General features: G+C 50.4%; 1 protein-coding gene across 5 annotated transcripts in view; it reads left to right on the top strand.

Moving 5' to 3' along the window:
* The window catches only part of JCAD (junctional cadherin 5 associated), a 57,623-nt gene that overhangs the window by 30,299 nt on the left and 16,748 nt on the right, over positions 1–10,576 (top strand). The window contains exon 1 of one of the 5 annotated variants that reach the window (XM_050708613.1): positions 46–130. The exons of 2 other annotated variants lie outside the window; for them this stretch is intronic. The gene's annotated coding sequence lies outside the window, so the exon portion shown is untranslated. Of the gene's footprint in view, positions 1–45; positions 131–940; positions 1,094–10,576 lie in introns of those variants that run through there. 2 more of the 5 variants (XM_050708611.1, XM_035545210.1) reach the window with 2 other exon arrangements.

Here is a 10,576-nt window from a genome sequence, read left to right as displayed (position 1 = left end):
AGCCCGTCCCGTCCCGTCCCGCCCCGTCCCGCCCCGCCGCGGGTGGCGGGCCCCGCAGGCTCGGCGCCTCCAGGCTGCCGCGGAGCGCGGCGGCCCCGCCGCCACCCGAGCGAGGGCCGCCGGCGGAGCGGTGAGTGCCGGCCGGGCCGGGGGGAGCGGAGCGGGCCGGGGGGGCTCGGGGAGGAGCTGGCGGAGGCGGTGGGGTCGCGGCACCCCCGCCCTGCACCTGCTGGGACCCCTCGCTGAGGGGAGGGGGGGGTCCGCCGGCAGCCCTCCGGTCCCCCGGGGAGCTCGGGGGGTGCCGCGGCTGGAGCAGCCCGCGGGGGTCCCCGGGGTGCTGGGTGGCAGCAGGGGGGTGGCAGCGGGGTGGGAAGCACCAGCCGGCTCCCCTATGGGGGTCTGTGCTCATTGCGGTGTCTGCCCGGCAGTCGGGGGGGTCTGGTGGTTTGTTTCCCTTTTCCTTGTTGTTTCAAAGCGCTTGCTGTTACAGAGGGGATCTGCGCCGTTATGTCACTTGGTAATTGGCTCCGAATTACAAATTACGGCCTCGCTCTGCCCCTGGGTCTGTGCCAGCGGACTCCTGCATCTAAGATTTATTTATTTATTTATTTATTTATTTATTCCTGTTTTGTCAAGAGTTGAGAATAATAGCTTTTTTTTTGTGGCGTGGACCCTGCATGTTGAGTTACCCCAGCCCGTGTCTTTAAGTGAAAATATGATCTAACTGAGCGCTCAGGCTGATCCACACAGGCAAGACGTTAAATCTTGGCCGGTGACAACGAGAATTGTGTCCTGCCGAAAAGCGTTCAGCTGTGCTTCTTCCCGTGAGCTGGAGCGTTTTCTTTTCATTGCTTTAAAAGTTCTGGTTCTGCCCAGAAAGGCTGTTGCTGCTTGTGGGGAGCAGGCACGTGGAAAACAGCAACCTTCCAGCTTCAGACCGAAAACGATCGGATTAATGACAGAGAAGGGCTGTGCAGTTAAGGGATGCAGCCGCTGCGAGAGCCTCAGTTTGTCCCAGCGCTTCCAGTTTCCAATCGCCGAGGCTAGACCTGCCCTACCCTGTCATGTTCTTGCAGTTCTACCGCGCGCCAAGGTACGTGGAGGAAAAAGTGTGGTCCTGCCAGCTATCCCCTTTGCCGAGGATGCCGAGGGCAGCGTGAGTAGGGAGGGAACCAAGGCAGGTTGCTGCCCCGGGCAGCTCCTACCCCTGGTGGCAGGATGCTCCCTAGGGTGTCCCACTGGGCACAGCGTGCTGCAAAATGCCAGCTCAGGCTGTTGTTTCAAAGGTTGGGCCCCGTTTCTGCATCCCCCCTTCTGGTGGGGGTGTTCATGCTTTCTCCTTGCTGCAGCGTGTGTTCGCCAGCTCTTGGAAAATACTGACCGTTCAGAGCCTGCCTGGCTGTGTGTGTCAAGTGGCATGTTACAGTGGTATATTGTTCTTTCGATGCATAATTTCACTGGCCTCTTGTGACCTAAAAAGCACACAGAAAATAAACAAGGGCATATTGTTCAGTGGGAAGGATGCAGAAAATCTTCTGCCCTTAGCCGCCTGGTTAGGTTACTTTTAAGTGTTGCTCCTGATTGCCAGAGAAATGACATGGCACATGTGAGCTTGGTTTTTGCCAAGCAGACTTTATTTGGGAGGTGATGCATTTCTGAACTTCTCGGTCACCTTGGAACTAGTTATGAGTGCAGAGCAAAGTCCTGTCCAGATCTTCTAATTAATTTGGCCAAAGGCCATCCTAATTAACCTTGAGGGAGTTCAGGGGTGGGAGAGCTTGGTATGGAACAATTGTTCTCTTGTAATTTGCTTTTCACAATGTGTCGACCCAAACAAGAGCTGCATCTCTAAAATCCTCTGGGTCTCTCGCTGAAGCCATTACACCAGTTTATTTGTTTTTTAACAGATGTTGTTTTTCACTGCTTGAGTGGAAAGGGTTATCTCACTTTCTGCAACCTTGTTATTGTGCTTTGTTTTAAGAGCCAGTGGACTGGGGCTTGCTGGGGAAGCTTACTCACCGGTTCCAGCGACAAAGGAAGGGGCTGGTCAGCCTTCCAGTGGTCTTGATGTGGTCGTTAAGGTCTCTCTGTGAACTGATGGCATCTTTTCACATCTACGCAGAGATAACCCGCAGTTCTTTTGGTATTGGCAGTGCCTGCAGAGAACAGAAGCGGGCAGCAGACTCTTTGTCGCCCAAGTGTATTGCAGCTGGGATATTAATAGAAGTCGTCAGCCATAACTTGGACCATCTCAAATGGTAGGGCAACGGAAGGGAAAATTTACCAGCCATTTCTGAAACTTTAGGATAGTTCCTCTTCCCTCATCACGCTGCTTGCTGCTGACCTTCTTGGTCCTTGGGGCTCCTCTGTGCTCAGGAGCTGTGCTGCCTTTCACCCCTATGTACGTACCCTACCGGTGCGCAGGAGAGGTGCCTGTCTTACTTTTTTCTATACTAATGCTCTCAAGTGCTACTTTGGCTTTTATTTTCTGGTAGTGCAAGGGGTCGGGGGGAAATCCTGCTGAGACTACAAGGCAGGACACACAGACGCAAGAAAGGAAGATCAAAGACGTCTATAATACAGGAAGAAGCAGAGGGTCAATCCAGAAGAGAGGGCACTCGATTACACATACCAGGGTAATATAAAAGGGATAACAGCACAGGAGAGGATGGTAATGTCTGAAAATGAGTAAACAAACAGACTTGGAAGGCTATGCTGAGAATTTATTTACCCCAGCAGACACAATCCTTATCTCTTTGAAAGAGGAGAAGACCATGCCAAGCTCGGAGCGCCTCCGCTCCCAGCCGCATTTGTGAGCGGGAGAAAGTGTTTGTTTACGGATCACTCCTCCGTGAGCCCTGGCCTGATGGGCCGGCCCATCCTGCTGTGATTAGTAGGATGCTAATGTGCGTAATCCTTTTGATCACGAAGCCCAGGCTCTATAAGTCATGTCACCGTCACCTCAAAGAAATTCAGCCTCGTGATGGACCCCTTATTAGAAATTTGTACTTTTAAGTATTTAATAGTTATTATTGACATCCTTTTGTTTTGTTTTGTTTTGTTTGTACAAATGAGAGTGTTTCTGTTAAAAAAACAATTACAAAAAAAAAACAAAAAAAGCTCACTCATGCAGTCTTAGTGTGGGTGTTGCTTATTAGCACTTTGCCCACAGGTATTTGAGGTGAGATGATTAGCCCTTAGCATCCTGATTTTAAGATGTGAACAACAAATGTGATTGCATTTGCTTTGTTCTAGCACAACCCCGATGAATCTCTCCGTACAGAAGTGTCATAACAGCATGGAAACATTCATCTGGGTTCTAAACAATATTCTCTATAGCTCCTTTTGGGGAGGGAAAGAGTTAGCTAATTACGCTTTGTTTAACAAACGTACTATTTTGTTCTCTTCTTGCGACAAACAAAAGCTGTCATTTGGGGAAATATACCATATGCTGCCAATTGGTCTAAGAACTCGTTATATCTGCTGTGCAGAGTAGCAGCGAGCGCTCCTTAACAATTGCTCCCTCTCTGAAGAAAATCTGGACGGATTTCAGTGCAGCAATGTGCTGCTCTGTCGTCGGTGGGAGTGAGCCGTTGACATTTTGAAAACCAGCTAACGCGAGCAGTGGTGTCTGTGCGTGCCTGGACGTTTCCTCTCCCCGTTTATGCCTTTATTTCTCTTTGGATGCTTCGGAGCCTCAGCAAATGAATGCTCAGTCAGCGCTGGGTTAGGCTACAGCAAATTTAAAAATCAACACTATTTGAGATACAACCTCCCAGCCACGCACCATCGGACACGTATTTCATCATTATGTGAACCCAATACTCAAACACCCACAGCACTTAAAAAAATAAATCTAGCTCTGTGCCATTTTTTCTTGGCAAATCCGAGAAGGCAAGCCTTGAAACCTGACCTGAAACCCAGCAGAGGGGGAGAGCAGCAGTCACTCGTTACGGCCTCCCCCAGCGGAGGAGGCGCTCGGTGCTCTCTCTCATGCCCCGGTGGGTTTGCTGATGCATCTGTGCCAGCGAGATAAAAGACAGGAATAACTACCTTCTTACAGATAGATAAACTCCTTCTTTAACACTCACTCCTCTCCTCCTCCCCACTTCCTAATTTTATCGGAGCCACGTTGGATCATTCATTTATTCTCTGGCTCGGCTCCTTGGTGATTTCAGTGAGGACTTCTTGCTCAAAGACTGCGGAGAGGACGTGAGCTATAATTTTCCCTTTCTGTGAACCTCTGTATTACAGAAAAAAAATGTGAACCCTCCTGCCCATAGGTAATGAGGATTAAACACAAAATTCACAGATTTCTGTTTCATTTCTGTGAGACGAATGAGAGACACACACCTGGGAAGGCATGTGGAGCTGCCATAACACTGAATTATCATCCAGCAATGACTCTGGCACGTCTTCACGTGTGGTCAGCAGAGCTGATTATGCATTTAGCACGAGTGGCTTTGAAACCCTTGGTGTGGTGTTGGCTGTAGTGGGAACTGCCTTGAAGCTCAGCCTGGTGTGTGTCCAGATCTGATCCCAGTCCTCTGGTTGGGACCCTTCCTTGTGCCTCCGCTCGGGCCATCTGCTGCCTCTTCTGTGCTCAGGCTCCTTCAGCGTGTGGTGTTTCTTGTGCCTTGTGCTCGTTTTGGGACTTTACCTCCCAAAGAGCTGCGTGCTGGTCCTCCTCATCTGCGTGTGGCTCCTGGTGAAGGTGCAGCGGCGTTGTTCGTGTGAGTGTAGGCCCCTAGGAGAGAATGGAGGCCAACAAACTGCAGCTGAGGAATCAAGTGGGAAACAAGTAATACATCGTCTAGTCAAATATTCAAAATTACAGGTATGGGGCATTTCAACAAAGCAATACCTTTGGGGCTGGGAGGAGGTGGAGGAATGTCAAACTGTTAAGTTTCTGTCCCAAATCCCTTGTGTCTAGGTCAGGATCTGCTTTATTTCCACTGTTCCTGATAGATGTCCATTTAGCCTGTTCCTGAAAACCATTGTCGGAGATTTGTAGCTTCCCAGGGTAAGCAATGTTTGACTATGCTCATGGTTAGACCGTCTCTCCTAATGTCTAACCTAAGCCTCCCGTGCTGCCTGCTGAGACAATCACTTCAGGTTCCTACATCAGCAGGGAGCAGGACAAGATTGTTGCTGCCTGCTAGCAGCCTGACATATCTGAAACTTGTTATCATGTCTCATTCTCTCACCCCAATCCCTCCTCCCTTTTCCTCCGGCTAAACAAGGCCGCTTCTTGTAGCCTTTTCTCGAGGGGTCACACTCCGTAAACCTTTTGTCACTCCTGCGAGCGGCTGGCAGGGAGCAGCTGGAGGCAGGGCCCAAAACTGGGTGCAGGGCTGGGCACGGAGAGGAGCAGGACAACCTGACGTGAGATGCTCCTCCTGGGGTATCTCCAAATGTGCTCACCTCTGGGTGCCAAGGCCTGCACTATTCTTGATGCCTTTTCTCTGTGCGGCTCTAGGCCCCGAGACCCTTCTGCTGCACCGCTCCATTTTGTAGTTACACATCTTCCTTCTTCAGCGTGGTGCTTTGCACCTGCCTGTATTGAATCTCAGTCATTTGCTTCAGATTGGTTCTCTAATTTATTAAGATTTTATTCTAATTGTAATCCCTGAAAATGTTCATAGCACTCCCTACTGATTTGTAATTGTAATCTTTATTCTAATTTACAAGTTATTAATGGAAATACTGAATAGAGCAAAACCCCCGGCAGAGCCCTTGTGTGTCTTTTCAGGTTGACATTTAATTTACTCACTATTCCTTGAGTGCAGATTTGGAACATTTGTATATCCACCTACGATAATATATTATACATAAATTGTATTCACCTGTTTTGCATATAAAACTGTCACATGCATCCGTCAAAAGTTTTCCTCCTTCCAATGCGCAACTTCTGTATTTTCCCCCTAGTCACTACGCTACCGACTCTGTCGAAGAAGAAAATTACATCGATTAGACTTAATTTGCTCTTGACAAGTCTGTGTTTTCTGTTTTCTTGTGACTTTATCATGTGGGAGTGGATGCAGCTGCAGGGTTGCAGGGAGCTGGAAATTGCACTGCTGGGCCGCACACTCGTCCCCTCTCCCTCCTGCTCCGTGATAAATCAACACCTACCAGAAGTATTTACCAGTGGGTTGAATAATCTGTCTGAGTTGATACCACAGCCAGGCTGTTTGGTCTATGATACCTCAGATCTGTCTCTTTCCCCGTTTTGTTTGAAGTTAGATAATGTTTGCCCTTCACCCATCCTCTGAGAGTTTCTAGGAGGTATTTGCTAATGGCTTGGAGGCTGCTCTGGCTGCATCCCTGCTCCCGCCTTACTCCGGGCCTACGCTTAATTAGGGCCCACTGAGCTGAATGCATCCGACTTACACTAATGTCCCCTAACCTCTTTTCTCTGTGTCCTGGCCTAGCTTTGCATCAACCATCCAATACTCGATCATAGCGAACCTTACTGTTTCAGACTTTTTAATGGCATGAATTTCTTCTTCGCCATCTGAACGTGTGTCTGTCACCAAGCGAACGTGGTGCCCACTCTTTCCGCAGCAGCCGTGGTTCTGGGCGGAGGGCAGGGGCTCGGCACGCCAGGTACGGCTGCAGAGCAGCCTGCCCTTTGCAGCCCCGTCTGCCTCCAAAAGGGTGAAACAATCAAGGTAAACGTCTCACTGAGTGTGTGTGGTTTTGATAAGCTGTCTCGTATGCACACATGCAAAAACAGAGTGAGAAAACAGGAGAGATTACAATGGACAAAGACTTGGATATTCTCCTGGGATGTAGCTCAGGGTTATACTTAGTCTGAGCTAGTAGTACCATCTAGTATTGTAACTTCAACTACAAGAACCTGTTCTCCACTGCTATAGTCTGTCAGGCTTTTATCGCTTGATCTGAGACTTTCAGGTTGCGTGTCTCTCTCAGGCTAAATTTATTCTAATAGCGTCAGCCAAACCAATTCAACCATTTCCAAGAAAAACTAGGGAGAGGAGGAAGGAGAGGAGGAATGTTGTTTTGCCCACATTAAAAAAGGGAAAGAAAAGAAACCTTCCAGCCTCTTGGTTGAGAGCTGTGGTGCCATCACTCTCAGGAACAGGATCTATGGTTACAAGGCTCGGAGACGTCTGCGTGTGTTCTCGGCAGACCTGTCTCTGATTCCAGCCGCTCCGTTTTCCCAAGGTTTTTTCTTCACATCCATCAGCATCTCACAGCTTTTGGTGCAGGGACAGTGCTGGTGCCCTCGTTGCTCCTATGGATGTGTGAGCAGAGTGTGCCTGCGTAGCCCCAGCCTTGCCCAGGGAAACTTTTCCTCGGTTTCCCAAGGAACTGGGAATGAAGGCACCGGTGTGCAGAGAGGTAAGAAACTCATGGGGTGGGAGGGAGATGCAGGCTGCCTGTACGAAAGTGTTGGTACTGGATTAGGTGGGCAGAGGGATGGAATTAGGCAAATTACTGCAACTAACTTCTTGGGTCACCCCATGTCTTCATTGTGTGGGCACTTGGCTTGCCACACATGGCACGACTTGCAGACCCCTGGGCTCTTGCAGCAGTTGCTTTCAACATACCTTGTTCAGTTTTAACACTGTGCTTCAGAAAAATCTGGTTGCAGACACTTCAGACTAGGCTCCTAGAACAGAGAGGGCTGTTTTCACTTTAGTCTGTCTACATAAATACTTCTGTCTGGCACGTGTCTGATATAAAATGAGAATAATGTCACGGCGCACTCTCACAGAAGTGAGTGAAGATAAGCTAGCTTAATGTGCGACCCGTCTAGATAATACACTTTGTAATTCAGGTGCCTGTTAGTAACTCCGTCTTCAGAGCAGTGTCTGGATAGCTGCTGTAGATAAAGCCTGTGAAGACTAGCATCACCTGCCCCCTGCATCACAAGAGGCAGGAGTCCTGCAGACTTCAGTAGCCTGAAGGCACGTAATCACAGACTGCAGCAAGTCGTTTGTCCGTGCAGGGTGCCTCGATTTTGGCAATACGTGATGGTTGCGTGCTTCGTTTTGCAATGTGAATAATGCTCCTTTGTTGTTTTCCTTTCTGTCAAGTTGTACAGAACTGCTTGCAAAATGTTATAAATAGTTACGCAGAGGTGGGCAGGGGGAGTTGTGTGCAAGAAGGACTTCCAGGGGTCGTGTTTGAACAGTTTGAGGGTTGCCACCTTCCACTTTAAGTAACAGAGGGCGGGAGAGGTGTAACAGAGGGCAGCCAGCTCGGTGCCAGTTCCCTGTCACTTCTGGCATCCCGCTGAGCTGCGTGGGTGCTCCCCCAGGATCAGCACCAAGCGAAGGATCACGCCGAGAGCCTGCCCTGAATGCCGTACAGAGGACCTAGTGGCACACGAGCCCTTTTGGAGCCCAGGGGTAAGAGCTGCAGTTGCCACTGCTGCAGGTGTTGACATTGGGCCATCACTGCCAGCAGTGGTGGTGGTGGCACCCCCAAAAATAAGGCTGGGGAACCCCTGCCACTCAGCAAACCTGCAGAGAGAGGCAGAGCACCAGCAGAAATCAGTGCGATTCCCCTACCAGGAACGGGCTGTGAGAGCAGAGCAGAGGAAACCCGAGCACCAGATTTCTTCAGGGACTTTGAGGAGACTTTGGGGCTTTTCTGCAGAGCAGCAATGGGATCCGTGCTCTCGGACAGACCGTCCCTGCGACGAGGTGCTCCGATGGCCTTTCTCCTATTGTATCCAGCTCCCGGGGCTGCGGGTCCCCATTGGCCCCATTGTGTTCGTGCACGCGGGGGCCACGCAGATTTCCGCAGCTCAGCCCGCGCTCGCTCCTCTCCATCTGACAGCGCCGTGGAGAAGTTTCCAGAGAAAAGCTTGGCCCCTGTTTGCAGCTTAATGCGGAGCTGTACCGGCCGACGGGGACAAGTCGGAAACCCTGGCAAGATAGCAGGCATCCTCAGGAAGCAAACCCTATCAGAAAAGCACTGATGTCATTGGCAAACAAAACAAATGAGCGCTGGAAAAACAAACTGTTTTGCAGCGTTGTTGATCTTGCCTCAAATTAGAAGCTCTGCACAGCCTTTACTCTTTGGCCCAGTCTCACAGATTATTTACAGGACGGCACCGCAGCCATGGTTTTGCTACTCCCGCCGGTCCGATCCCTTTGATTTTAGTTTTTTAGATTTATTTATCTAAGGGAGGGTGGGAAGAGTGTCCCAGCGCTGCGACCAGTTTTGGAAAGCTGGCTGGTGTCCCTGCAGGCGTTGGGTGCTGACATGGTTGATGTCCTGCGGGCTTTGCTCCTCCCAGTCGCTCCTCACCAAAAAGGGGATCAGAGCGAGCCCCACGGCTGGGGGTTCCTTGTCCCCTTGCCTTTGCCTCCCCGATGGCCCCGTGGCTGCAGCAGGAGGCAGAGAGGGGGTTAAGCCGTGCTCCAGCCTGACAATAATAGCAGGAAAAGCACATTTCTTCCTTGCACCTGCGAGTGCTCCGATGGGCTTTCTGCCGTCTCTGGTAGTCACATTGGATCTTTCTCTTGTTAGAGGCTGAACAGCTCTAGCAGCCAGCTGTTCCCCTTGCTCTGCTCCTACCTGGCTCCTTGCACGGTCCAGGGTGGGGGGCAGACGGAAAATCAGCTTTTTAGGTCAGCACTCAAAAATAAACCACAAAGCCTTCCCTTCCCTCCAGCAGGGAAGGGTCCTGCTCCTCCCTGCTTTCTGCCTGGTTGCTGGCTCGGGTACTCAGAGCGCTTACTGGGAATTTGGAGTCCTGTCCTAGCAAGGGAGACTCCTAAAATATTTTCGGCACAGAGCTTTATTTCTCTGTTTTTGAAGGGTGTGTAGTGTTACATGCGTGAAAAGGGAAGAGATTCATTAAGCTCCAGAGACAAACCGGTTTAAATGCTAAGCAGGCTCTCAGGCTGCAAAGCCACTTTTGCAGCCTTGCAGGTTACTAGCGAGATCGTGGCTCTGCATTTAAAACGTGCATGTTTTTCCGCCTTAAAAAACTGCTTTTCTACACCGTGGGCTGCCCTGGGGCCAGGGCATTGCAGGGGCTCCCTGTGTGCCTGAAGCCACGCACTGGGCTGGCCCCAGCAGCCGCAGGGCATCCAGCAGACAGGGCGTGAGCAAAAAGTGGATGGGGATAAAGCTGGAGAGCTGCAAGGTGGCTGCAGTATGTGGAGCACTACGCCACAGAAACTGGTTTAGGTACTAAGGCAACCCATCGGCTTCTGTGGGTAGCTAGCCTGAGAGGTTTAGCACCACTAAATGCGCAGCAGCCATCTCGGTAGTTGCTCCATCCAAAGTAAATTATTGTTAATAGCAGTGAAGAGGGTTCTCCCTTACCTCTTGCCCAAGAGGAGCATTAGAGCCCTGTGTATAAAATGTACTTGCTTTTCCTGATGTTTGCAGAGACGATCTCCTTTTGAGCGGCTGCTAACGCAGGGCTCCTGTCCCTCAGGTAGACCTGCTGCTATGAAGGACACACACCACTCACCGGGCCTGTCAGATGAAGTCCTTATGCGGCAAAAATCATCTTGAGTGGTTTATGTTTTACATAACGAGTCTATTTCTGCGTGTTTCACTTCTCATTTACGCACCATTCTCTTTT

The sequence above is a fragment of the Cygnus atratus genome, chromosome 2 (assembly GCF_013377495.2).
Source record: "Cygnus atratus isolate AKBS03 ecotype Queensland, Australia chromosome 2, CAtr_DNAZoo_HiC_assembly, whole genome shotgun sequence".
NCBI lineage: Eukaryota > Metazoa > Chordata > Aves > Anseriformes > Anatidae > Cygnus > Cygnus atratus.
This window is presented reverse-complemented; position numbering and strand designations above follow the sequence as displayed.